This window comes from Tamandua tetradactyla, chromosome 1 (genome assembly GCF_023851605.1).
Source record: "Tamandua tetradactyla isolate mTamTet1 chromosome 1, mTamTet1.pri, whole genome shotgun sequence".
Taxonomy (NCBI): Eukaryota; Metazoa; Chordata; class Mammalia; order Pilosa; family Myrmecophagidae; genus Tamandua; species Tamandua tetradactyla.
This window is the reverse complement of record NC_135327.1, coordinates 52,634,075-52,659,933: the sequence shown is the minus strand read 5'-3', so window position 1 is coordinate 52,659,933 and position 25,859 is coordinate 52,634,075. Positions and strand designations below refer to the sequence as shown.

General features: G+C 40.0%; 1 protein-coding gene across 3 annotated transcripts in view; it reads left to right on the top strand.

The window, feature by feature from the left end:
* The window catches only part of PLCB1 (phospholipase C beta 1), a 706,046-nt gene that overhangs the window by 22,533 nt on the left and 657,654 nt on the right, over positions 1 to 25,859 (top strand). Inside the window, exon 2 of one of the 3 annotated variants that reach the window (XM_077115679.1) lies at positions 1,526 to 24,246. The exons of the other annotated variants lie outside the window; for them this stretch is intronic. The gene's annotated coding sequence lies outside the window, so the exon portion shown is untranslated. The remainder of the gene's footprint in view (positions 1 to 1,525; positions 24,247 to 25,859) is intronic. 3 annotated transcript variants of the gene reach the window in all.

Genomic DNA, 25,859 nt, shown 5'->3' with positions numbered 1-25,859 from the left:
AATTACAGATGTGGAGAGAGGGAGCATTTCATTCATTCTCTATTTTCTTGCCAATCACCAAGATTGTTTGATCTTGTTGATTGTCAAGCCCCCTCTATATTCAATCGGGAAAATAAGCCCCTTTTTTCCTCCTGGTAAAATGAACTTAGAGTGACAGTTGATGTATTTAAGCATTTACCACAATAAAAGCACCTGAAAAGAAAGAACATAATTAATTTATATCTACTTGTTTTTATTTATTGTTATCTAAATAATTTAAAAAGCAAAAATACAAACTGTGAACAGGCCATTAATTAGGAAGCCCTTACTCATATGGTATGAATAAGTTTCCCAAGTTGAGGGAAGTGTTCAGTAAGTATTGATTCAATTTGCACATATCTTTTGATTAATGTTATTATCATTGTTTTCATCATCATCGCCAATAATAGCAAACATGTCCATGGTGTTTTCCACGTGCCAGGCCCTGTTCTAAATGCTACAGGTAAATATAAGGCACTCATGTAGTCATTTCCACAAGCCTATGAGGGAGGGGCTTTTATTATCCCCATTTGACAGATGAGAAAACTGAGGGGCTCTGAGGGAAAGTAATTTGACCCCATCCTGCATTGAGCTGGAGGAATAGAATTTAGGGGGCTTGGCTGTAAGTCCTAACTCTTTAACTTTCTGAATTTTAAAGAGCTTGTTTACAGTGTAAAGTTAGGTTTGCCTGAGGGACTTTTCCCTTACCCTTCTTCAACAGAGGTACCTCACTAGGCATATTACATTTCAGAGAGAGAGGCAAACACGATGAAGAACTGATTCTCAACTGCCCATTGAAATCACCTGGGGACCTTTAAAAGCACATGACATCTGGGTCTCACCTGCAGGGTGTCTGTCTTAATTTGTTTTTTTTTTTTAACTCCTCAGATGATTTTAATGTGCAGGCAAGGTGATCATGGCTCTGAAGCACTTGGGCCTCACAGATTAATTCAGCAAATTTTCTGGGAGGCTGTGCAGGCTCTGCCTTCCTTGTTTGGGACTTTATATTGGAAGTCATACTACACATGACCACCCAGAGGCCCGACCAGCTTCTGAATTATTTGACTGTGATTGAATAATATTCCGTGTACTCTACTTTGGAAGGCAGGAAATGGCTGGCATTTTTTAACTTGATTCTCAATATCCAACATTGAATAAAAATAGGTTGTTTTGCTATATGCAATTGATTAAAATCCATTTGCCTCCCCAATCCCTGAACAGTTTTGGTAGTTGCCATTTGTTTTATCCTTACCAAAGGTGTCCTCAGCATTCAACTGTCTGTTAACTTTTATGTTTATGTTTTTTCTGGATCCTTGAGTAGATCACATTGCTGTTTAAATACCATATTTAATTAGATTAGCTGCACTCTTGAATAAGCAAAAGTGGTTGCAGGAATGACCTCATACAATCATTTCCATTTTATATCCAAGTTTTTAATAATTTGGGTATAAAAGCAGATATTATCTTGTTAAATTATGACATCGTGCCATTTCTTTTTAATTTGCAGGAATCCTCCCTTTATTGACAAATAAAGCCACCAGGAAAAAGCAGAGAAGGCCAGAAAATATGTAGGTGTCATAGGAGCTTGCCATCTGATCACCTCTACACAGCATGCTTGAGATTATTAAAATTTGCATTTCTCCCATCAGAATATTTGGTTTTCATTCTACTATTAGTTAATAACTTGGATTGGAATGAAAATGATTTTGCATGACATTTCTCTTTAGCGTTATATAAAACTCCTCACTTAGGTGCCGTGGTCCGGAAATTGTATTGCATCTTGGCAGAAATGCACCTGTTTGAAATGAATGCCTCGATGAAAAGTTTGATGGGGCAAAACTAGTTGCTATGCTGGTGTACATAATGGATTCTATTTTTAGGCAAGCACTTGTTCCTATAGCATGGCTTCATTATGCAAGAGAGCTTCAGTTGCAGTACCACATTATGAATTTGAGATTCTGGGACACTAGAATAGATGTGACCTTCAACTGTATTGTGACTTTTTCATTTATTTTAGATCTAATTAGTTGATTACTAGAGGAAAAACACAACAAAAACAAACAAGCAAACAGTTTCGCATCTTTTGGTTTTAGTAGGCTGAGATTTCCCAGGTGATTCCAAAATAAGGATTCAAGCTCAGATAGTTGATTGGGGAGGTGGCCCCATGAGGCATGGACAGTGGGCAAGTGGAATTGGCAAGAAAAGGCAGCCAACAAAGGGTGAGCTATCAAAATATTTTAACACTGTGGGCAACTGAGGCTTGATTGTCTGGGGAACTTAGGGAGACTGCATGGAACATACCCAGGATTACTGCAACAGAGAAGCAAGGGAGCTGCAGTATTTACCCACCAGAAGCTGTCAGGTTAGCATGCATGGATGTTGTGAATGGTGGAAGCCACCAACAGTGGCTGCTCTGATGGCTTTAATTTTCATTAGGTCAGATTTTGTAAATCTCTGCCACAGGGAAAACTGGAGGCTGAACCTGGTTTGCAAACACATTTTGCTTAGCTGGCACAGAGCGTTAAACACATAAATATGAGTTACCAGCATTTAAAAACTGGGGAGTTCATATAAAAATCTGGATTTTTCAAAAATTCAGAAGATGTGGCCACACTGACCCACTTACCCCGGGGGCCATTTTGGGCTGGAATATGACGACAGCTGCCTGCTTTACATAGAGCATGTGTTATCCGGTCTGCCCAGTCTCTACTAAGCCAGCTTGCCTCGCATTGCCTCTCAGGCTTCTCTAGACATTTGAGTATAAAGTATCAGGCATCTACGGTAACATCTTTTACTGGAAGCTTCAGTAAGCTGATGATTATGAAGCTTCATGTGGAACAAAGTTCATTCTGTCATAGTAGGCCTACTGTTACCCGGGCTTAAAGAGGAACGAAATTTACCATGAGAAATGGCCAACAAGTCTGTACATAAATGCCATTGACAAATCACTCGATATTCCGAGCCTGCTTTCTCTCTGCAAAATATGGATATGAAGTATGTGAGCCCTGGGGTCCTTCTCTGCTTGAAAGAACTGTTCTTCCAAAGTGACTTTCACGTGGCTTTGTGCTAGGTAAGATTTATAAATATGGCTTCTTAGCACAGGATTTCTTATCGAATTGTGCCATTAATCTATGGGAAATAATAATGGTGGGCTCTGAGACACCAGGCAGAATGACTTTCCTTTCTGGAATAAATGGAATTAACTTCACTCTGGCTCAAGGCAGAAGGCACGGACTGGAATAAGGCAAACGGTGTAGCCCATTCTTCCTTTCTTAAAGAGCTGCATAGTTCAGTATGGTAGCCCATAACCATGTGTGACTTTTTTAACATATAAATTTTAATTAATTAGAAGTACATTAAATTAAAAAGTCATTTAGTCAGCCACACAAGGCATATTTCAAGTGCTCAGTAGCCTCCTGTGGACAGGTGTGGTTATAGAACATTTCCATCATTGTAGAAAATTCTATTGGACATCCCTGCATAGAGAGTGGATGAGTAATGGGCTATTCAGAAGCGGTGCAAGGTTAGGGAAAGTTTCCTTGAATCTTCGGGGAAAGAATCTTTCTTTCTTTGGCTGGACTGTGTGCCACAAAGATGTATTATCTGGATCTGTTTTTGCTATTTTGTTCTCATGAAATAAGATATTGGGGTAGAATCCAGGAACTGAAGGGGGAAATCTGCATTCCTTCAGGTATGAATCCATGGTAAATAGGATTTCTGGAAGGTGTTAATTTTAATTGTAATGAAAATGATTTTGCATGACATTTCTCTTTAGCGTTATATAAAATTCCTCACTTAGGTGCCGTGGTCCGGAAATTGTATTGCATCTTGGCAATACAATTAAATACAACTTAAATACAATTTAAGTTGTGACCAAATCACCTGAGGTTGGGTCTTAATCCTGACTACTGGAGCCTTTATACAGAGAAAGAAACTGGAAGCCAGTACAAAGAAAGTCCAGGGGAGGACCCAGAAGCCAGAAGTCAACAGAACCCGGAAGCGAAAGGACAGGGCATCACCATGTGATGTGGGCAAAGACGTAAGCCAAGGATCACCAAGGATTACCACAAGCCAGTCCCAGAAGGTCACAGTGCTGGGGTGAAAATATCAGCTCGCTGATGCTTTGATTTTGGATGTCTCTTAGCCTCAAAACCGTGAGCCAATACATTCCTGTCATTTGAGTCAAGCTGTTGTGCAGTATTTGTGGTAGAAGCCTGGTAAGCTAAGGCACAAGTCATTGGTTATGTAGTTTGAGATACCAGATTGGGCCATTTCAATTCTGGGTGCTAAGACATCCCCATTCATTGTCTAAACTGGTTTAAGATAGGGTGTCACTCTGCAATCAAGATTTCTAACTGGTACATTGGAATTTTATTTGTCTAGACTTAAATATCAAGGATCCAGCTGCCTTGAATCCACAAACTTGAAAGAGAAGTAAAAAAGGGGACAAAACCTGTGAAATCTTTGTGTACTCGATGGCTACAATTCCCTGTACAAGATATTATTGTTAATTAATTGCATTATATATTTTTCTAAGTAGGGTTTTAGCTATCAGGGACATTTTATTGGCTTCTAGCCATTAGCAGGGAAAAATATGTCTTGCAAAACAAGGGGGAAAGTGAAAATTGTGCAAAGAACAAAAGTTTGTAGCAACTTGATACGTTAACACAATAGTGTCACTTGCATCTGGAGGATTTCTAGGCTTAAGGGGAAGGAAAATAGAATTTCTTGAAAAACTGTTGTGTAGCAGACATTGTGCTTATGTAGATTGCCTTATTAATTAATCAGTTGATTAATTTTCCTGATTTTGCATTGGGGAAAATAGGCTACAGCCATGGAGTATTCGTCTGGAATGCCATCTCCAACCTTGCCAGTTTAGAGTGTATCTTTGTCTTCTGTGCTTCTAGAATATTTCATGCTTCCTTCCACCTGAGCACTTTTCATGCTGTGCTAATTTTACTTTCCCAGTAGAATATGAGATCCTTGAATTCAGGAATCTTGTCCCTTTTGATTTGGCATTTCTAGTGTACTGCCTAATATAAAGTCAGTGCTCAATCAGTGTTTGTCAAATGGAACTGAGAAAGGCTGTACAATTTGCCTAAGCTTGCAGGCTATTATGTGGTCGCAAGCTAGAACTGTCAGAGTCCACAGCCAATGCTGTTTCCTAGTATTGCTCATTCCTTAAAACCTCCTTCTCCTTGCTGAAATTTCCAGCTGCCTTGCTTTTACCAGTTTATAGAGAAGAGAGAAAGCACTACAGGACCTCTCGACCTGCTTCCTGTTTCCAGACTCAGGAGCCCATCTTTGTCTTCAGCTATCTCTCTCTCTGGGATGTCCTTCCTCCTTTCTAAGGCCATCCCTACCTCTTTGGCCCTGGGACCTGTCTTATTAATGATTTTGCACTGACACTTATCCCTTCTCTTGGTTGTATCATCAATATTTGCCTTTTAACCAGATCTGTGCCATCAGTATAAAGCATGACAAGCCTTTCCTGTTTTAAAAGAAAGCCCTAACCCTACTTCACCCCCTTTTGACCATCACCAGTGGCTTCCTTTTCATTCACAGCAAACATCTTGAAAGATCTCCTGACAGTCTGAGTCCGTATATCACTTTTCACCTACAACTTGATGCCTTCACTCCTCCAAACTCCTCTTTCTAAAACAACCTCTGCATTTCAAAACATAATGGCCATCTTTAGCTCTCTTGGTGCTTGATCTTTTCTCAAAATTTTACATGGTCGATCACCCCATTTTTTTTGAAGCATTTTATTTTCTTGCCTTCCTTCATCTCTGATTTTTCCTGCCCCTCCTTGGCTGTCTAAGTTTCCTAAGGCTGCCATCATAAAGCACTGCAAACAAAAATTTATTGTCCCACAGTTCTGGAGAGCAGAAGTTCCGAACCAAGGTGCTGGCAAGGCCACACTTCCTCTGCAGTCTGTGGGGAAGTGTCTGTTCCCTGCCCCTCCTGGCTTCGGCAAAGGCTTGCCAGGAATTCATGGCCTCATTTGTCACATGACATTCTCCCCTGTCTGTGTCCAAATTTCCACTTCTTATAATTAAAGACCCACCTTATTCCAGTATGAACTCATTTTTAATTGCTTAATTCCATTTGTAACAGCTCTATTTCCACATAAGGTCACATTCTGAGGAACTGGGGAGCAGGATTTCTTCACTATTTTGGGGGGCGCAGTTCAATCCATCACACTGGTCACTCATTCTCAGTCTACATTGCTGGCTCCAAGGCTCAGTCGTTTTCTCCTCCTCAGTTTTTTTTTAGAGCCTCATATGTACTTATTCCTTCATTTTCCATCTGTACATGTGGCTCCCAGTTTTACGTTATCATCCTATAGCCTAGCCCTGAAATACCTGAAACCATGTATTTCCAAAATTAGCATCTGGTTCTTGGTTCCTTCATCCCTGTCCTGGCCTTGCTACCTCATTTAAGGCACTGCACCCTTCACTGAGTTGCACAGTCCTTCAAACATCCTTTCTACCTTCACACCAAGCCCTGGGCTGTTCACCTTTTTGTACTCCAGCCACAGTAACCACACAGACCATCTTCCATTTCTGAAGATGTAGCATATACATTTCTGCTTGGAGCCTTCTCAGTGCTCTCCCTCTGCTTGGAACACGTGTTATCTCCCCATGCATTCCTTCCTCCCCTGCTTTGTCGCTCTTCTCACATTTGCAATCAAATTTTTTTATATATACTTATGTGACATCAAGCTCCCTGTTAGAATGTCAGCCCAGTGGGGTCAGAGTCCGGCATTTCCCTGGTATGTGTTGAATAGCGGCTCTCCTGAGGGTGGGGGACAATGCTTTGTAGCATTTGCCAATTTCCATGGTAGTAAACCTTCCACCATGGCCAATCTCAGACCACCAACATGCTACCTCTGAACACAGATTAGGGAAGAGAAAGGGCATAATTGGCTCTCATAGGTTGATACGGTGAAGCACCAGCATACCACTGGAGGGACACACGTCTGTCCTCTTCACTGCTAAATTCTCATGACTTGGGACCGTGCCTGCCATGCTGCCAAGAGGGATAAAGGCAGCATTTTAATTCTGTCATAGAGGTTTAGTGATAATAAATGCTAATGCCTCAGACAAAAATGACATAATTTTTTCCCTGAAAGTTATCACCTCTATTCCTTCATTTTTGTCTCTTAGAATTGAGGGTCAGGGAATGGGATTTGTCACAATCAAATAGCTACCTGATAAAAGCACCAAACTCTTAATTACCACCCAACATTCCTTCCCCTATATCACATTGCCATTTCCACAAAAGGTAAGTGTTTTTTATATTAGTGATTTAATTTAGATTGTGTTATTAGATAATGCTGCAGTTGAACATACTATAAATGTATCTGCTTTATGAAGGAAGACAGCGACATTTGATTGTTCCTTTTGGAACTATTATTATATGGTGAAAGGACTTTCCCTTTCAACTTTTGGTTCCCCCTTAATGAGCTGTTGTAGTTATTTATGGAATAAATGTATCAGTCCTCCATTGCTGAGTAAGAAACAACCTTAAATTTTTGTGCTTTTAAACAACCATTTATTTAGATCACTCTTTCATGAATGATTTGGGTTGAACTCATGTGGACCATTTCTCTAGTCTCAGCAGGGCTCCTTCGTACATCTGTGGCTGGCTGTGAGATGGACGTATGGCCCTACTTGTCATGGAAGGTGTCCCTTTCCGAGGCTTCAGCTGGGATGACCCCATGTGGCTAGTGGGGTCTCTCAGCCTCCAGTAGGATAGTCCAGCTTGTTCATGTAGTAGAATGGCTGAGTTCTGAGGGTGGAAGCTGCAAGACCATCGAATCAAAACTAATATACCGGCACTTCTGTCATGTCTTAGACACAAAGCAAGTTATCAGGCCAATCCAGACCCGTGTGGGTGGAGAATAGATGCCACCTGTTGATGACAAGGGCTGTAATGTTACATTGCAAAGAGGGGAATGATTGTGGCCATTTTTGCAATCAAACACAGAAAAAGACATTTTTTCCCTCATATCATTAGAAGGTCCTTCCCGGAAGAGTGGAGTGTTTCGGTGGGGCAGAACTGACCCATAGCTTCCTCATCTTCCTGAAATATTGAAGCAATGCTAAATAACCCAACTGGGCAATTATGCTCATTGCTTATACCTAAATTTAGAGCCTTCAGCTGTGAGGTAGGGTCTTTCTCCACACCCTAGACTTGGGGTCCTTAGTTGACATCATGAGGTGAAAAGCTCCCTGTGAGGTGTTAGGGAAGTGAAGCCACGTTCTTGTGGCACTCAGCCAGCATGCTCCCAGCATTGATTTTCAGATTTAAAATCAGATCGCATTTTCAGGTTTCTTGAGGAATGAGGCTGGGTGGGGGCAATTGCAAAAAGTGGGTGACACATTAAGTACTCTTCGAGCATACCTATTGGTTGTTATCAGTCTCCCACTTTGTTGTGCTATTTTTTTCTATTTTCCTTTTCCTAAATAATTGTGCAGTGATTTTCTTTGCCTTATATACTGCTGCTGCTGCCTCTTCCTCCCCTTTGCTGCTGCCACCTCCTCATCCGGCTCTCCCTCCTCTTCCTCTTTCTCCTCCTCGTTAAAGCATCCCTGTGTTGAGAAATTGGAAAGATTCAAAATCTGCAAAGACGCTGTGAAAGTGGAAATTAAACCTCAAGATTCTTCACTGTTGGAAAATGATGTGGAGAGGTAGAAATCATTCCTGAGCTCTTCTTCTAGCGTGGGATCCAGGCACACATTTTTCTGGCATGAGAAACTTGAGTTCAACAAAAAGTGAGATTGGTAGGTTTTGTCAGTGAAGCATGGGGAGGGATCAGTCCTTATCCTGAGCTCATCTTTTCCTAAGCTCATGCTCTGAGAAGATACAGGCATTAGGATATTTATAGTTGACCTAGACAAGAGGGCGTGCGATAAAAGTGAAGGATGGCCCTTAGCAGGTGAATATACATTGGGTGGAGAGTCACCAGGGGTTCAGAACATTCAGTTTATCGCCATCTCTTCACTTTATGCTACGTAGAATGAGTTCGTGGTCTCCATGATTGTTCTTTTGTAAGATGTCCTATGTAAGAGCATGGACTCTGAAACGCAACTTCCGTACTGCAAATCCTGCTTCAAACACTTGCTTGTGAGTAATTCTGAGCAAATCATTTAACCACTCTGGGCCTCAGTTTCCCCTTCTGTAAGTGGGGAATAATGAATCGATTTCATAGAATGTTGTGAGAATTAAATGAGGTAACACATCTTTGGCACTTGATACAGCAAGCATAGTAACTGCTATTGCTATTTTTATTAGAAATTTCAACACACTTGAATACATATTGTGTGAATTTGAACTCTGTTCATGTATTTCTGGTCCATGTTCTAAGTCTCTTTGTACCCAGTTTGATTGTAGAAATTGGATTCTCCAAAGAATGTTGCTGTCACATGGTACAGGTATACTCACAAAGGAGCAAAAATTGGGGGGACAGCAAAGAATTAGTATATTCACTCAGACTTCCTGGAGCTATGGGGTGCAGATCAAGCTGCTTGAACTCAGAGAACATAGTATATGATACCTACCTCTACAGTCGCTGGCGCATGACCCTGAGGAATGGAAGGCTGAGGGGAGAAGATAGTTTCTATCATTGAAACTAAGGTTCTGGATGAACTGGAAGTGCCCATTGGTGGGTTAACCCTGAGAGTAAGATTACATTTTCCTACTTTTTGAAAACAGGTGCCATGTCTGGTGCCTTTCTGTGTACCTGGTAGCTTTTCACAAGTCTCCTTGTAGTAGAAGAATGCTACGGCAATCCCAGGCCCAGGCTTAAGGAGCCAGTTAGAGGAACACAGATTGTCCTACTTGGAGTCCCTAGGATTCCTGTGTCCCCATTTCTCTGTATTTTTGTTGTTGTTGTTGCTGTTTTTTAGGTGCATGGTCCAGGAATCAAACCCAGGTCTCCCTCAGGGAAGTTGAACATTCTACCACTGAACCCCCGGTGCACGCACCCTCCCTGTATTTTCGAGTGCCTCCTATGTGCTGCTCATTGTTTTGCTTTGCTTATCCTTTGAAAAGAAATATAAGGTACCTGATAAGATGATAAGAAAGCATTTCCTGAAAATGTTGCAATAGGGATTGCATGCATTAATGAGAAAAACAAACAAACAAAAACTTCAGGCTTCTTTACAGCCTAAAGTAACTGCTTGAATAGTTACAGAACACATGTAATAAACTCAGTATAAAAATAGACGTAGGAAGTGGGAAGCATTTGAAAGCCTAACTTTGGAGTATGTCATGGTTTCATTGAAAATGTAAGTGGGAAAACTGGAATAGGAAATAATGTCGTTTGAGGATTCTTTTTAAGTCATATTTCAGTTTTCATTTTAGCAAGCTCTGGGGGGAAGAAAGAACATATTTACTTAGAACTTCTTGGGAAAACAAATCAATAAATCACTCAGAAATAGGCTGTGCATTGAACATCATTCCGGTTTCTGCTTTTTGACCTAGAGGAAGCACATTATATTGAAAAGATATGCTTGGGACATATCATCAAGGCTAATCTTTAATCTCTGACTTTATATAAACATAAAAACCATGATTAGAAAAGACTGTTTCTAAGGGGGTGTTCTAGTTTTCTAGGCAAACCTTGAAATGAGGTGGCTTTTAACAGTGGGAATTTATTAATTGACAATTTGAGGCCATGACAATGTCCAAATCAAAGCATCATCAAGGGTTTCTTCCCGAAGACCTGTGTCCAGCCATCCTTGGGTCCTGTGCCACATGGCAAGGCAATGGCGCTTCTGCTGGTCTCTCCCTTCTCTAATGGGTTTTGTTGCTTTCAGCTTCTTGCTTCCATGACTTTGCTCCCTCTCTATATATTTATCCTGTTTCTAAAGGACTCCAGGAAGAAGATTAGGACTCATCCTTCAATGAGGTGGGTCACACCTTAGGTAAAGTAGTCTCATCACAAGATCCCACTTACAGTCGATCCACACCCGCAGCAATGGATTCACTTTAAGAATGTGCTTTTCTGGGGTACATACAGTTTCAAACCACCACAAGGGGGGAACAGAACAAAAACAGAGCCATGAAGCTATTAGGCTTAACCTCATGATGTTGCAATAATTGTCCTACAAAAATCATAAAAGCAATTTCACATAATTAAAAAACACATCATTCTGAAAGGGGATCGATATTACTTTTGCTAAATTGATCATCTAACGATGACAGTTTAGAACGTGGCATTCATGTGGCAAACACGAGTAACTTCCCCTGTACTTTTATTCTAGTTCATTAGTGTATGGTGGAACATTCTATGAAGACAGGAGAGAATATGCTAGCTTAAGAATCTATATAAGCTTCTCAGAGGGTTTAACTTAACCCATTTAAGTGAGTGCAGATATAACTTTTGTTTGAGAGTTCAGCCTCCAGTTGGGGTTTGGGGGAAATGAGCTTGAAATTAATTTCTCATGTAGTTCTCATTTAATTTGTTCATGGTTCACATTCTTTCCCTATTGTATAGGAAAAGGACTGATTTTGGTTACTTCTTTTGCACTGTAGAGTGGTGGTTAAGAGCATGGACTCGGAAAGCCACCTGCCTGAGTTTGACTCCCAGCCCTTTCACTTGTGGGCTGTGCAACTTTGTGCAAGGAACCTAATAAGGTGATAATAATTGCACTTCCTGAGAAAGCTGCTGTGGGGGTTGCATGCTTGCACAGTTCTTGCAAAGTTGGAGGCACTTCTTAAGGGTTTAAGGTTATTATTATTGTATTTTGCATTACAGTCTCTATTGTGAAACTTATGTATGTGGACTAATGACTGGAAAATGACTGCTTGTCCTTCAGAAGTGAGATGCTGTACTAATTCTCTGTGGAGCCAGAAATTTGTCTGTGGGAGTGTCACTTTGTCAATACAAGGCCCACACAAGCAAGGGAAACCTACAGGGTGGGGCATCCTTACCAGTTTACATTTTGTGAGGATTGGTTGGTGGAAATAAACTGCCTCCGAGTGTTCCCTTGGCTGTGAACAGTTACACCTGCTGTTGCCTATCGTACATTCTAGCACAGTTTCTTTTCAGGTGTGTCCTTTCCCACAAAGCAGTGTGTGGTGTGACCTGTCTGTACCCCAGGGAGTGATGGTTGGGTCTGTGCATTTGAATGTGTTTGTGTCCTCGAACTCAGTCATGTATTCAGCACACTTTTGTTGAGTTCCTACTAAGGGTCAGACACATCACACAAATAACCAACTAAGAACATAGTAAGCCGGATGGGGATGAGTGCTTTGGAGCCAGAGAAGAGTGATGGGAGGAGCTGGGCGAGGCCGTGGCAGTGTAATTTTATACTGGGGCTCCCGAAGGCATCTGTGATATGGTGGTCTTTGAGCAGAGCTTTACAGGAGCTGGGAGAAGAGCCATGTGGCGCTCAGAAAAGGCAAAGGACTTGTAAGTGTGTAGGTGAGTGACTTCTGAGAGAGTTTGATGGACAGGGAAGAATGTGTGGTGGGGTGGAGAGTGGTCAGCATCATGAGGTCAACGAGGTCATAGTGAGACAAGACCACATTATGTTGGTTTTCATAGACCGTTGTAATGACTTTGACTTTTCTCGGTCCAAATGAGCAAAGGTATGATATGAATGGACTTTTGTTTGGAAGGATCACCCAGTCTTTAAATCAGGACAAGATCACATAGACTTTGTTTTTCTCTGCAATTCTCTGCTAAATACAACTGTTAATCCTGGAAGTAATATGAGAGGCAACTAGTGGATGGAGAACTCCACGTGGTGCTGAGATGTGAGCAAATTGGTTAGAGGCCCTGTGTGGCTAACACAGTGACAAGGTGTCTTGGTCCCCCCAAACCATCAGATCTGGCATTTCCTGACCCTCCACCTTGTAACAGGAGGTGACCCAGATGGACTAATTCCTTCCCTGGATTGAAGGAGAGTCCACCTAACATCACCAAGAAGGCCAGGACCTCCAACAAGGGGGATCCAACATGAGCTGGACCCACAGTAAGTGGCCAGGGGAAGAGCTGGCTTTCCTCACCAGGCCTGAGGCTGCCCTTTCCCACCAAGAGATGTGGTCCAGGGGTGGCTGGTTGACAGTGTTTGGGAACTGCCTTTGCCTCCGAGGGCTGAGATTCACCTCCCCTGCCCAGAAAAGACTGGGATTTCTAGGCACACCAGGAAAAGGGCGCAACAAGCTCTTGGCCTGAGAAGCCTGTTTGCCCCCTTGGGCCTGAAACTGTCCACTAGACTCTAGCAGCCCTGGCCTGAGTCCCAGCGAGAGCACCCAGGGCTCCAGAGAAGGCAAGCAGACCATAGCATCACTGCAGAGGTCGTGAAGATTAAACTATCACCGGAACCACAGTCCATAAAAGTAGACTGGGACCCGCGTGATGAACCTAAGTGGAGGGACCATCTGCTGAAAGAAAAGATCTAAATAGGACTCAGCATCTTCTACCATAATGGACAAAATGCCCAGTGTACAATTAGAAATCACCTCTCAGACCAAGAATGGGGAAAATCACAACCTGAGTGTGAAAAGACAATAATCAACTGACTCCAGCACCAAAATGAATTAGAAATTGGAATGGTATGATAAGGATTTTAAAGAAGTCATTGTAAAAATGTTTCAAGGATCAATTAAAATTCTCTTGACACAAATAAAAGAAAAGAACAATCTCAGCAAGAAAAGATAAGCTTTAAAAGAAGAACCAAATAGAAATGATAGAGTGAAAAATACAATCACCAAAGTAATTTTTAAAAAAGAAACTCACCGGCAGAGGATAGCACTGGTGAACTTGTAGAAAGATCAATGGAATTTACTCAGTCTGAACAACAGAGAGAAAATAGACTGAGTAAAACAGAAAATGAGCAGAGTCTAGAGACCTGTGGGGCAATAACAAAAGCTCCAACATTTATGTCATTGGAGTCCCAGCAGAAGGAATCATGGCTGAAAACTCCCCCAAATGTGACAAAGGATGCAACCTACAAATTCAAGAATCAGAGCAAACTGCAAACAGAATAAACACAGGGAAATGCATATTTAAAGATACATCGCATTTGAACCAAGACATACCAGATTTAAACCTCCAGAAACAAAGGGAAAAAAAAATCTGAAAGCAGCCAAATATAAATGATGTGTTATCTATAGGGAAATAACAATTTGAATTACCACACATTTCTTATCAGAAACCATAGAGGTCCGAAGACAGTGGCACATTTTTCAAGTGCTGAAAATAAGAGCTATCAATTGTCACTTCTACATCTGGTAAAAATATACTTCACAGAAAGGGGAGATAAAGATACTTTCAGATGAAAGAAAATGAAAAGAATTTGCCACCAGCAGACCTACCCTTAAAGACTGGTGGAAAAACAGTGATACAAGAAGGAGGCTGGGAGAATCAGGAAGGAAGTCAGAACAGAAGAACCACTGATATGAGTACAGACAACAGACCAGTTTCATAATCATAGTCAATGAATCAAAATAACATCACTGTCTAATACTGACAGCAATGCTATTAAAAGTGGGGGAAGGTTGGGCAGGCTATGGTGGCTCAGCAGGCAGAGTTCTTGCCTGCCATGCCGGAGACCCGGGTTCGATTCCCGGTGCCTGCCCATGCACAAAAAAAAAAAAAAAAGAGTGGGAGAAAGTTAACTGACCTAAGTGGAGGTACAGTTTCCCCAGCTTCACGGGATGTGGTACCAGTAGACATATGTATACTGTGATAGAACAACTACTACAAAAATTTTACAAACATGTATAATAGTAATAAATAATATTTAATAAATAGTAATGAATAAATAGTGATAAATGCATTAATGCAGTAATAAATAAAACTACAAAGTAATCAAGATAGAATCCTAAAAAATATTCAAGTAACCCACGAGGAGCAAGAAAAGAAAAACAGAGGAATGAGAACTAAAGTAAATAAAAAGAAAACAGATAATCAAATGGTGGAGTTAAACTCCAACATAGCAATGATTACCTTAATGTAACAGCGTGGAAGACTGAGGAATAGACCCACTCAGAAACAGTCCACCCATTTTAGCAAAGGTGCAGATACTGTTCAAAGGAGCAAGAACGGTCTTTTTAACAAGTCGTGCTACAGCAGTTGGACATCCAATATAAATAAAACTATAAAGTAAAACAATAAATGTTAGTTTTTTGAAAAGGAAGAAATTAGAGCAATGGTAAAGCTAGGATGTGAGAAATAAGATGAAGCAAGCCAGAGGTAGAGATGGGATAGCAAAAGGATTGCACCATTATTCGGAGAGATTGACATTTGGCGGAGTCTCCTAGTAGCACGTGCAAAGATCTGAAGTGTTCATTAGAGCAGGGGACTCATGACAACTGTGGCTTCTAATAGCTACCCCGGATACTGACGCTTGAGAAATTTCTCCAGTGTGTCCCCATCAAGAACACTACATCGTATCTTCTTTTAATGAGTGATGACCTCAGTGACATCTCTGTAAAACACAGAAGCAGTAACATTCAAAGTGCTTTGTCTCATGTCATTCCTACACGAAGGTCCAAAAGCTAATCAGTACTAGCAGTTATATGGGGAAATAACATCACATGAACCAGCGTAGAGGCTTGAGGGTCCAGCATTTCCCTTCCTGAACCCCAGAAGGGGGTGTAAATCTTTCCATCAAGAGGCAGAGTGTTTCCCCACCCCTCCAGGGGTGCTGGGCTGGTATTCTGACTTTCTTTGTCCAATAGAACATGGTACAAGTTGTCAGAGCTGAGCCTAGATCTCAAGAGGTCTTTTGTGCTTATGCTTTATCCTAAGGACCCCTGTCTCTGGTCAGAGAACAAGCTCAGAGGAGCCTCATAGAAGATGACAGAACACCTGGCACCAAGACAAGTCATCCCGTACCAGCCAGCTCCCACTTGACCTGCCAGTAGAAGACATGTGTGCGATTGAGTCCAGCCAGGTTCAGCCCAGCTTGGTCCAGATCCGCCGAACCATTGAACTGGCCATGGACTCATGAGCAGAGGCACATCTTTCTTAGATGCCACTGAGGTTTTGTGGTTGCTGGTGACACAGCATTATTGCAGTAATTAATAGATAACTGACACTTCCGGCTTCATCCATGCTAGAGAAAGAGATGGGCTCTCTATGTAGGGTTCCCATCATGGTTTTTCACTTAAATAGCTGCGTGACTTCCTGCAAATATTGTAACCTCTCTGAGTGGCATAAATAAAATGGAAAAAAATAATTTTCTGCTTACTTACAAAATTGCTGGGGTGATGTAATTTTTGTAAAGGCATTTAATAGCTGTAAAGTACAACAAAAATGTATGTGAATTTAAACTCTGTTCTACAATAATATACCATGTGCAAGTGTTCTCCAGTGAAGTTGATCTGTCAGCTATTACGTGCCAACCAGTGTTAAAATAGTCCAGGTATGCTTTTATATTGCCTGAGAGGATTATAATGAGCTTAAAATTATCTAGAGAAGAGAAGATTTTAGTTTTTGTAAATATGGCTTAAAGAGGGAGTCTTCAGATACAATAATGCAAGGCAAGCTTTGACCTTTTCAAGGCAGCTTTTTAGTTCAGGTTGTCAAATATGGGTATCAGTTTCCAGTCTCATCAGGTTGAGAATCTGATGCTTGCTGAAAGTGAATTTTGCATGCTCTACTCTGGTGATGGCATGATGCAAAGAGATAATTAATTATGAACTGGCCTTATTTTGATGCATTTGCACTTTTTTGTTTCACAATCCACAGATCCCTGTGTGAGTTTGAAATATAGGAAAAGGTTTTTCTAATGAAATCTCGTTAGCATTCAGAGTTATCTTATATTAAACTACAGAGATAAATATTGACTCTTGATCTTCTTAATCGGGGTATTATTAGGATAACCAAACAACAACAACAACAACAACAACAACAACAAAAACCCAAACGGCTTTGCCTGTGTCTTTCCAAGAAAGGAAAATGGTTTTCTTGGTTTGGCTGTAAATTGCATTCTTTGCATATTTCATCTTGACAGTCTTGAATATTTCTAGTTTTTAAATAATGGTTTTTGCTTTTTTTGTAATAATGATACAATAATCGTTATAAAATTTGAAGTAGTAAAGTATAAATGAATAAAAGAAAATGAAATTTACTCTAGATACCTCTACCCAGAAACAAACACTGTTAAGTTTTAGATATATAATTTCATTTCAGATATCAATCTGTGTGTGCGTATGTATGTATATATATAAATAAATCACAATGGATAATATGAAATATATCCAATTTAATCAAATTTTAGATTCAGTTTTTCTTGAAATTAATCATATAAAGGAAGCTGAGTTTAATCTAAAGAAAGCATTGAACTTCAGATAAAAATGTCACTACAAGGTAAATTTCTAAAGAATCCCCCTAAAGTTAAAGAAGAAAATTATTATTTGAAATGATAACTGGACAATAATCTTTAAGTAATTATTTCTATAAATACATGACTGTATCATGTCATTGTCATGTATTCATGGAAAAAGTGCAATTAGCACCACTCTAAGGTAGTTGAGTAACATCTTCCAGAAATATAGGTGCATTTATCTAAATCGCCCTTCTGGGTGTTTTCCTTTTCATATGTATATGCACATGTAGGAAATGACATATATACACGCTTATTCATTGCAGTGTTGTTTATAAAAGCAGAACTTAGAAATAATCTAAGTGTCCGTCAATAGGGAACTGGTTGAATAAATTCTGTAACATCCAAATAGCAAACTATTTTGCAGCTAAGGAGGAGCAAGGGAAGAGAGGAGGGAAAGCTCTCTGCATTGATGTAGAAAGATCTCTGTAATGCATCGATCAGTAAAATATTCAGGTCCAGAAAGAGTATCCCAAAGGGGAGTTACAAAGAATTTATTTGTCCATATTGTGACATTAATGAAAGTGTTTATCTAGTAGTGTGGGAGAGAGTGGGACAGGAGGGAGCATTGCTAGGCTGGTCACTTGAAAATATTTTGATTTACTATTCAATGGCCATTAATTATTACAAAAAAGAAAGAGTTATATTTCTTTCATTAATTAAATGAAATATAGCACATCTTATGGCTGAGACTCTCCATCCATGACTTTTTAAATTAGATCACCACTCATTGCTGGATTTTGTCATTGGCTAATTTTTTTTAACTTTCTTTTTAATTGTGAAATCTAACATATACATAAAAAAGCAATAAATTTTCCAAGTACATTTTAACCAGTAGTTATAAAACAGATTTCAAAGTTTGGTATGGGTTACAATTCAATGATTTTTTGTTTTTTATTCTAGCTGTTCGAAGACAGTGGAGACCAACAGAAATATCAATACAATGATTTAGCAATCATACTCATGTGTTAAATCCTGTCTTTTCTGTTATACTACTCCTCCTCTTTAAATAACGTATATACATAAAAGCAATATTTTTCAAAGTACATCGCAACAATTAGTTGTAGAACAGATTTCAGAGTTTGGTATGGGTTACAATTCCACAATTCTAAGTTCTTATTTCCAGCTGCTCTAAGGTTCTGGAGTCTAAAAGAAGTATCAGTATAATGATTCAGCACTCATACTCATTTGTTAAACCTGGACTTCTCAGTATAACTCCACCATCACCTTTGCTCTTTCTCCTACCCTTTGGGGGTATTTGTTTGTGCCCATTCTAACTTTTTCATGTTGGAAGGGGCTGTTGATAATATGGGGTAGGGGGATGGAACTAGTTGATGTTCTGGAAGGACTGGCCCCTCTGCATTTCAGGATTTACCTGGTCCAGGGACCCATCTGGAGATTGCAGGTTTTCGAAAGTTATCCTAGTTCATGGAACGTTTGTAGAATCTTATATAATGCCCTAGGTGTTCCTTAGGATTGGGAGGAATGGTTTTGGTTGGGGGTTGGCAAGTTATGATAGGCAGCAATGTTTAACTGAAGCTTGCATAAGAGTGACCTCCAGTGTAGCCTCTCAACTTTATTTGAACTCTCTCGGCCACTGATAGCTTATTCGTTACACTTCTTTTCCCCCTTTAGGTCAAGGTGGCATTGTTGATACCACGGTGCCAGGGCCAGACCCCTGGGGGTCATCTCCCATGCCACCAGGGAGACTTTCATCCCTAGATGTCATATCCCATGTAGGGGAGATGTCAATGGTTTCACTTGTGGAGGTGGGCTTAGAGAGAGGCCACATCTGAGCAACAAAAAGAGGTCCTCTGAAAGTGACTTAGGCATACTTTAGCTTCTCTGATACATACAAAAGCTACATAAGAACAAGCCTCAAGATCAAGGGCGTGGCCTATTGATTGGGTGTCCCTAATGTTTAGCACAGTATCCAGGGTTTCCTCTGTAGTAAGTTTAGTAGTTCCATAATTTTTCTCCTATCTCTCAAGGGATTTTGCTGATACTTTTTGATTATCTGCTTAATATATTTTGGGATGTATCCAGGCATTACATTAAGCTATACAGGGTTAAAGGTTCTCATTCTTATTCCGGGCTCCCTGTGTTTGGATTGTTTAAATGAGCTATCCAGACAGGTTGAGTTACATTATGTCTTACAGAAAACCTAGGTTCTGGACATAATAAAATCATCTGGATAATTTTTAAGATGGATTTGACAGTGAGGGCTCAGTTTTCCTAAGCTATTGCATGAGTGAGATCATCACAATTTTGTGCATGAATCCTCCCTTGAAAACCTATAAAATCCTTTCGTCTTACATTTTCTACCTCAAAACTTTGTTTACCTCATTCTACTTGCTGTGGAATGATAAAATGGTATATTCACCAAAACTGAATTCTTTCCCCTCTACTTTTCACATGTTGTTGTTGTTTTGGTGATTTTTTTTAAGGCCCAAGAGCTTGCTAAAAATGTCTAATTCTCTCTAACCTTGGCCAGATGTTTGGATTTCTTTAAATTATCTTTTGATGTTGTCCCATTTTGTGGGTGTTAGTGTTATCTGAAACTTCCTGTTGTGGAATACATTTAGGGAGATATTTTAGTTCTTGAGATATTTAATTCAAAACGTTCTCTCTAAAATTATTCATATGTACTCCACAACTATGTGAGTTCAATAGAAAACAATCTGAAGCTTTGTAGTCATTTTAATTCCATGTATCATGAAACAGGTACTGTTTTTAAATTACGCTTTACTATTTTGTTTAGGTTTTAAATTGCAAAAGTGCTCATTAATGGAGAGGTCGGCTGCTTAATAGCTCTATTCTTTGTGAACTATGATGTAAGGCACGTAGAAATAAATTTATATATGGACAAAAGGTATAAAATCTCTAAAAAACCTCTCCGGCTTTGCTTCCATGAGGCTGGAACTATCTGATTGAAATATAAGGGGTAAAGTCACTGTGTGCCTGTATTAGTCCAGCTTCTCCAAGAAGTAAATGAAAACAGGATTCAAAGAGAATTTTATTAGCCGAGGGATCCCCTGTGTAGGAGAAAATGAGGAGAAGCTGGGAGAGCCTTCAGACTCTGATGGAAGTCTGACCTGAGTGAAGGAGAGAGGGGGAGAAGTTGGCTGGAAGTGTCCTAGCCTGGCGTGCACACTAAGGAAGGCACAATAGAACTGTAGGAGAGTCCTTGAGTCAAAAACGACTGGCACAGAAGTCCCACGTCTCCCAGGATGGGTCCATTCACTGGCTGCCAACACCTGCAGCTGGCAGGGCCTTGGCATAAACATGGTGGTAGATTCCAGAGCAGAGCAAATCGGGCTCTTGGTCAGTGTATCAGGTTCTCTCAGTGTCACACCTTTTCCTATGCTCCTACTGGGCTCTGACTTCATCTTTGTTCTTGGGTCACCTCCTCTGACACGGACTGTCATCTAGTCCCGTTGTGCCGTCCTGACTACTCTCATGTCCTGCACGTCAGTTATTGTCCAGCTGCCTTGGTACATCTCCATTTTGCTGCCCTGCACGTCCTCCAAGTCCAGCATCCCATAATGAACTCATGATCCTTTGCCTCTCCTACATGCCCATCCTCCATCCCTTTCTTAATTCCTTCCTTCCCCTTTCCAAGTTAAAAACCTGAGAGTCAATTGTAACGCCTTGCTCGTCTTCCTGTAATATCTAATCTGCTACCAAGTCCTTTGCTTATACCTAAAATTCTAAACTCTGGTCTCTCTTCTTCATTTCTATTATTGCAGTCCTAATCTACTCTACAGGCTTCTCTTCATAATTGCTTTAGGTGGAATCTGCCACTCCAGGTCCCTCTTCCATGTCCTGTCGGTAGCAACTGTCAGCATCTCTCCTCTGCCTAGAATTCTCATTACTGATACCTTTTTCTCCATAGTTCTTGAGCACTTATGGTCATAGAAAAGGTCAGAATCTTCCATTTTGGTAAATGCCGTCAGTGTTTGGAAAAATGTTCACCTCTGCTTGTCATGCAGGTACTGTGAATGATATATATAGATATCGTAAATATATATATTTATGGTGGGCAAGTTCCAGGTACCTCAGTGTTGCCAGAAGTGCCTCCTTCTCATATGGTAATACAGAAGATACCCAAAGAATAAAACTAAGTTGATAAATATTTAGCACTGTTACATATTTTATGTAAATATTTCATGATGTGGTGTGTTGGTTTGTGTGTGTTAAAACTAGACAATAAAATGCTATGTATGTGATTGCCGAATCAATCACGTATTTCCACATTCTACTGTGTAACGAAGAACCCCAGAACTGCTATGCCATACAGACATCCTCATGTATTTCTGGGATGGCTGCGATTTGGCTGGTCTCTGCTGGGTTTGGCGTCAAGCTGTGTGTTAGACCCAGTGTGTTCCAGGCACTGGCTGTGGATTAGGCTCTGGCCTTCCCCACATTTTTCATCGTGGGACCCGGGCTAATGAGGCAGCTGCTATGTGGAGGAAGCTGTTCTCCTGACGGCAGAAGTAAAGGAAAGCGAGCCCAACTATGCGAGCACAATCAGTATGTCATGTCTACCACCATTTCCTTGGCCACAGCAAGTTATGAGGCTGAGCCCAACATTGAAAGCTTTGTGAAATATGCTCTACCTCTAGGAGGAGGAACTACAAAGCAAGTGGACACAGAGAAGGGTGAAGGGCATGGTGTAATCATGCAGTCTAACAGAATTACAATGAATCCTTTTGAAAAAATGAAATCATGTAAAAACCTCACCTCCGATGTGTATATGTGCCTTCTATACTACATGTTCCATTTTAATTACGAGTGGAATGCATTTTTCTATTAAAATTAAGTTAAATTGGAAACTGAAAGAAGTTTAATGTGGATTTCTAGGCAAAAGAAGATTTTATGGCATTATTACATGCTAATCTTCTGATAAGACTTGTCAACGATTTATAAACAACTTCCACATTTCCTTTGAAAGCCTCCTGGGAATTTTTCATTTTGCCTTCATTTGCAATGCACCTATGACTTATTTAAAGAGGGAAGTATAGTGTGATGATTTTCATTTTCAAAACTAGTCTTACCCAATTGTGTTAGGGTCTTAAAAAGGGAGTTAAATAGCCCATATTAATACATAAGCTTTGAGTATATCGGGGAATAGAATCCCAGAAGGTACGTTAATAAACTTGTAGGGTTTTGTATAGTTAATTGCTATAGTAAGGGTATGATTGGTGTTATTGTGATTTAACTGGTGATTAAAATATTTTATGACTATTGCAGAGGAGGAGAATTCTGTAAAGCAAATGATTTAGAAATCAAAATGAGAAGTGTCCCAAGAGATGAGTAGTTGTAATATTTCGCAGCATTTTTAAGTGAGCATGGTAGGTTTCCTTTATTGAAATTGTTAAAATTTGGAAGAAATTTAATTGTATTTATAGACACAAGATATTTCCATTTTAATTGTTTTTTGAAACAAAAATATTATAGAAAGAAAATGTGTCTTTCTCACTTTGACACCCAGGGAGTTGGCCGGCACACTTGTACCCAGCCACAGGAAACACAATGAACATGTGGTTGAACAGATAGAAATTTCCTGTAAGATTGTAAAATTTGTCAAAATGGCAATACACCGTCATTCCTATCCAGAGAGACTTAGATGTGATTGTCTTTCATTTTCAGTTATCCCAATTGTCTAGCCATGATATTCCTGGTGAGATTCATCCAAATTTCTCTGTTTCAATTTGGAAGAATTCAAGAACTGGCAACTTCTTAACTCAGATTTGTTATGGCCAGCACACCTTAGAAACTTAGACACTTAACCATTTACCATTTAGTAAGGGAATGCTTTTCTAGGGAAAAAAAATTGCATAAGTGTGAAGGAGAAACAAACTATATATTTTTATGTACCATTTGAGAAAAGGTATTTTACGTCCCTGGCATGTCCTGAGTTAATGGTAAGCATGTGGTCTCACTAATATTCTTTTTCCCCTATGCTGATGCATAAATATATGAGAAATACAGATTCTGTACCAAGCACTGAACTCAGAGTTCTTTTATCAGTTATAGACCTTGAAAAACTGAATTCTCGACAGCAGGTGACACCAATACCAGTGTGCTAATTGAAGCCTGGTCTGCATTCCCCATTTCGTTCAAGGTGTACAACCCTAACCCCCTTTTTGTGAAAGCTGGTTAATCATTAAGCAGGTCAAAGTGTACACACCACCTGAAAATTTTAGATAAGTGGTTTCTTAAGGTCTTTGTGTACTTGTGGTTAAAAATAACCATTATTCATAAGTGTTCAATTTTGCACTTTCTTTTCAATTAATTGCAACTAAATGCCCATGCTGTGGTTTTGAAGTCAGTGGCAGCTGTGTTTTGCAGCTGGCTGGCTAGATACCTGCAGCCTGACCCCTGTTCCTGGCAGCAAAGCAAGGGAAGAGTTCAGACAGTTATCTTGACCCCAGGCTGGTTGCTGTGTTTACAGGCAAAGCTCGCTGGAGGCTGGGAAGTCCGCACACAACCTGTTAAGTACATAAAGGTCCAAATTACTTTCTATTCTCAGAGCCCAAGCCACTCTCTGCTGTAAGTTGGGTAGTTAAGGGTGAGCATTAACTCCTGTGGGTCACAGGGGAACCGTTTAATAAGTAACTTTAGACCTGGAGATGCTCATGCATTTCTCTCAGTGCCTCAGTTTTGTGATTAATGCAGTTCACTAAAGGTCATTCCGTGGTTACAAATATTTAGTTTCCTTTCCCATGTGCTGACCTCTAAAAGGAGTGATTGGGGTCGAGTTGGATAAGCTGGCTGATTGGTTATTTGTAGTTGGCTAGGACATCATATAATTATTATGCTCCACCAAGGAACTGCTCATCCACAAATACAGACGGAATTCTGAGTGGCTAAGGTAAGTCTGAGTTAAGATATGACAACCTCATTATTAAAGAGCGTTTATGTATTCATCAGGATGTTGAGATGCATACCTTTGTGAGTTTTTTGTAATTTTATTTGATATAATTCTAAAATTTACAAACCAAAACTAAGAGCAGTGTATCCCCATCACAGAGATTCCTCCATTGTTTCTAATTTCCCCATTTCCTTCATTGTTCTCTGCACCTGGCAAGCCATCCACCTACAAAAACCTTTTTTTTTCCTAAACTACTTGAGGGTAAGCTGCAGAGAAGATGCTCTTTTACCTATAAATAATTCAGTACTTACATTCCAAGAAAAAGGGAATTCTCTACATACCCACAGTGCATAATTATCAAAATCAGGAAGTTTAATAATGATAGAACACTACCATATAATTACAGGTATGCTTTTAATAAATTGTGTTATATAGAGAGAAACAGGAAAAGGAAAGTGAATGATTACTATCCCCAAATGCTGTTTTATTCGCTACACTAGGATGGACTGTTATCCAGTCTAGCTGTGAAATAAAGCTGCCTTAATAAAGAAATCACCTATTGCGTTTCATTCAGTTATGGAATAGATGATCCAAAAGCAGCTTAGATGAGGGTCACTTATTCCGGAACCCATTTGCGTATTTAATCATTTCACAGGTTTCCTCCAGTGGTTTGCCAAGGAGATGATTATTGGGAATTATTCAAGCCCAACTTTCACACTGCTTTTATAAAATAGGTTTGAATTAAAGACATTTTGGTATTCAGCTGTAACTGCTCCTCTTTGGATCTGAAAGTTTAGCTGCACATTCTTTGCAGAATCCTTGCACTAATCATGAGCTCAAACAAATTACCCCAATATTAGGTTTCTGTTTTGAGTATAGAATTTAGTATAGATATAATTAAGATATAATACAAGATGGACAAAATACACCTAGAAAAAGAGGACCGTTAATTTAACAACCCATTTTATAGGAGAGTTACAGTAAAATTGTAAATAATTCAAACAAGGCAAGCTATTCAGATTTTGGATTTTTAAAAATGTTGGTTTATTTACACATTTTCAAATGTCTAGTGCTATAAGAGAGCACTATTATAGCGATAATTTAGAGGGTTACTCCTTTTTCCTGAAACCTATAGGGAGATGGCTTCCAGTTAGTGGAAGCTTCCTGTTCCTATCTGACTATGTTGAATTCAATTTTACAGTCTATGTTTCAGAAAACATATTAAGCCAGGTGGAGTTCTATTGCCTTAGACGCCAGTTCAAAAAATGCTTTCACTGGCTGGAGTGCAAACTGCTAAATGGTGGGGTTAAGATAATCACTAAACGTGACAAACAGGACAGGTGAGTCAGTAGTAGCTTCACTCACCTGCGAAGTTAGAGATGTGGGGTTAGAGGTGTAGGAACCCTCTCCTCAGCTATTTATACCTCCTTAATACCTGTGACCTCTAAGCCTCTCTGTTGGTAGTGGGAGTTAAAAAAAAAAATGAATAAAACATCAGCTGTACTCTGATGTCAGTTTTGGAGGTAGGATATTCCTCATTCTGAAGCCAGTTATATGGTGGGGGCGCTGCGTGCACTTCATTTACCAGGGAGTAAATGCCGTATAAGTGGCGC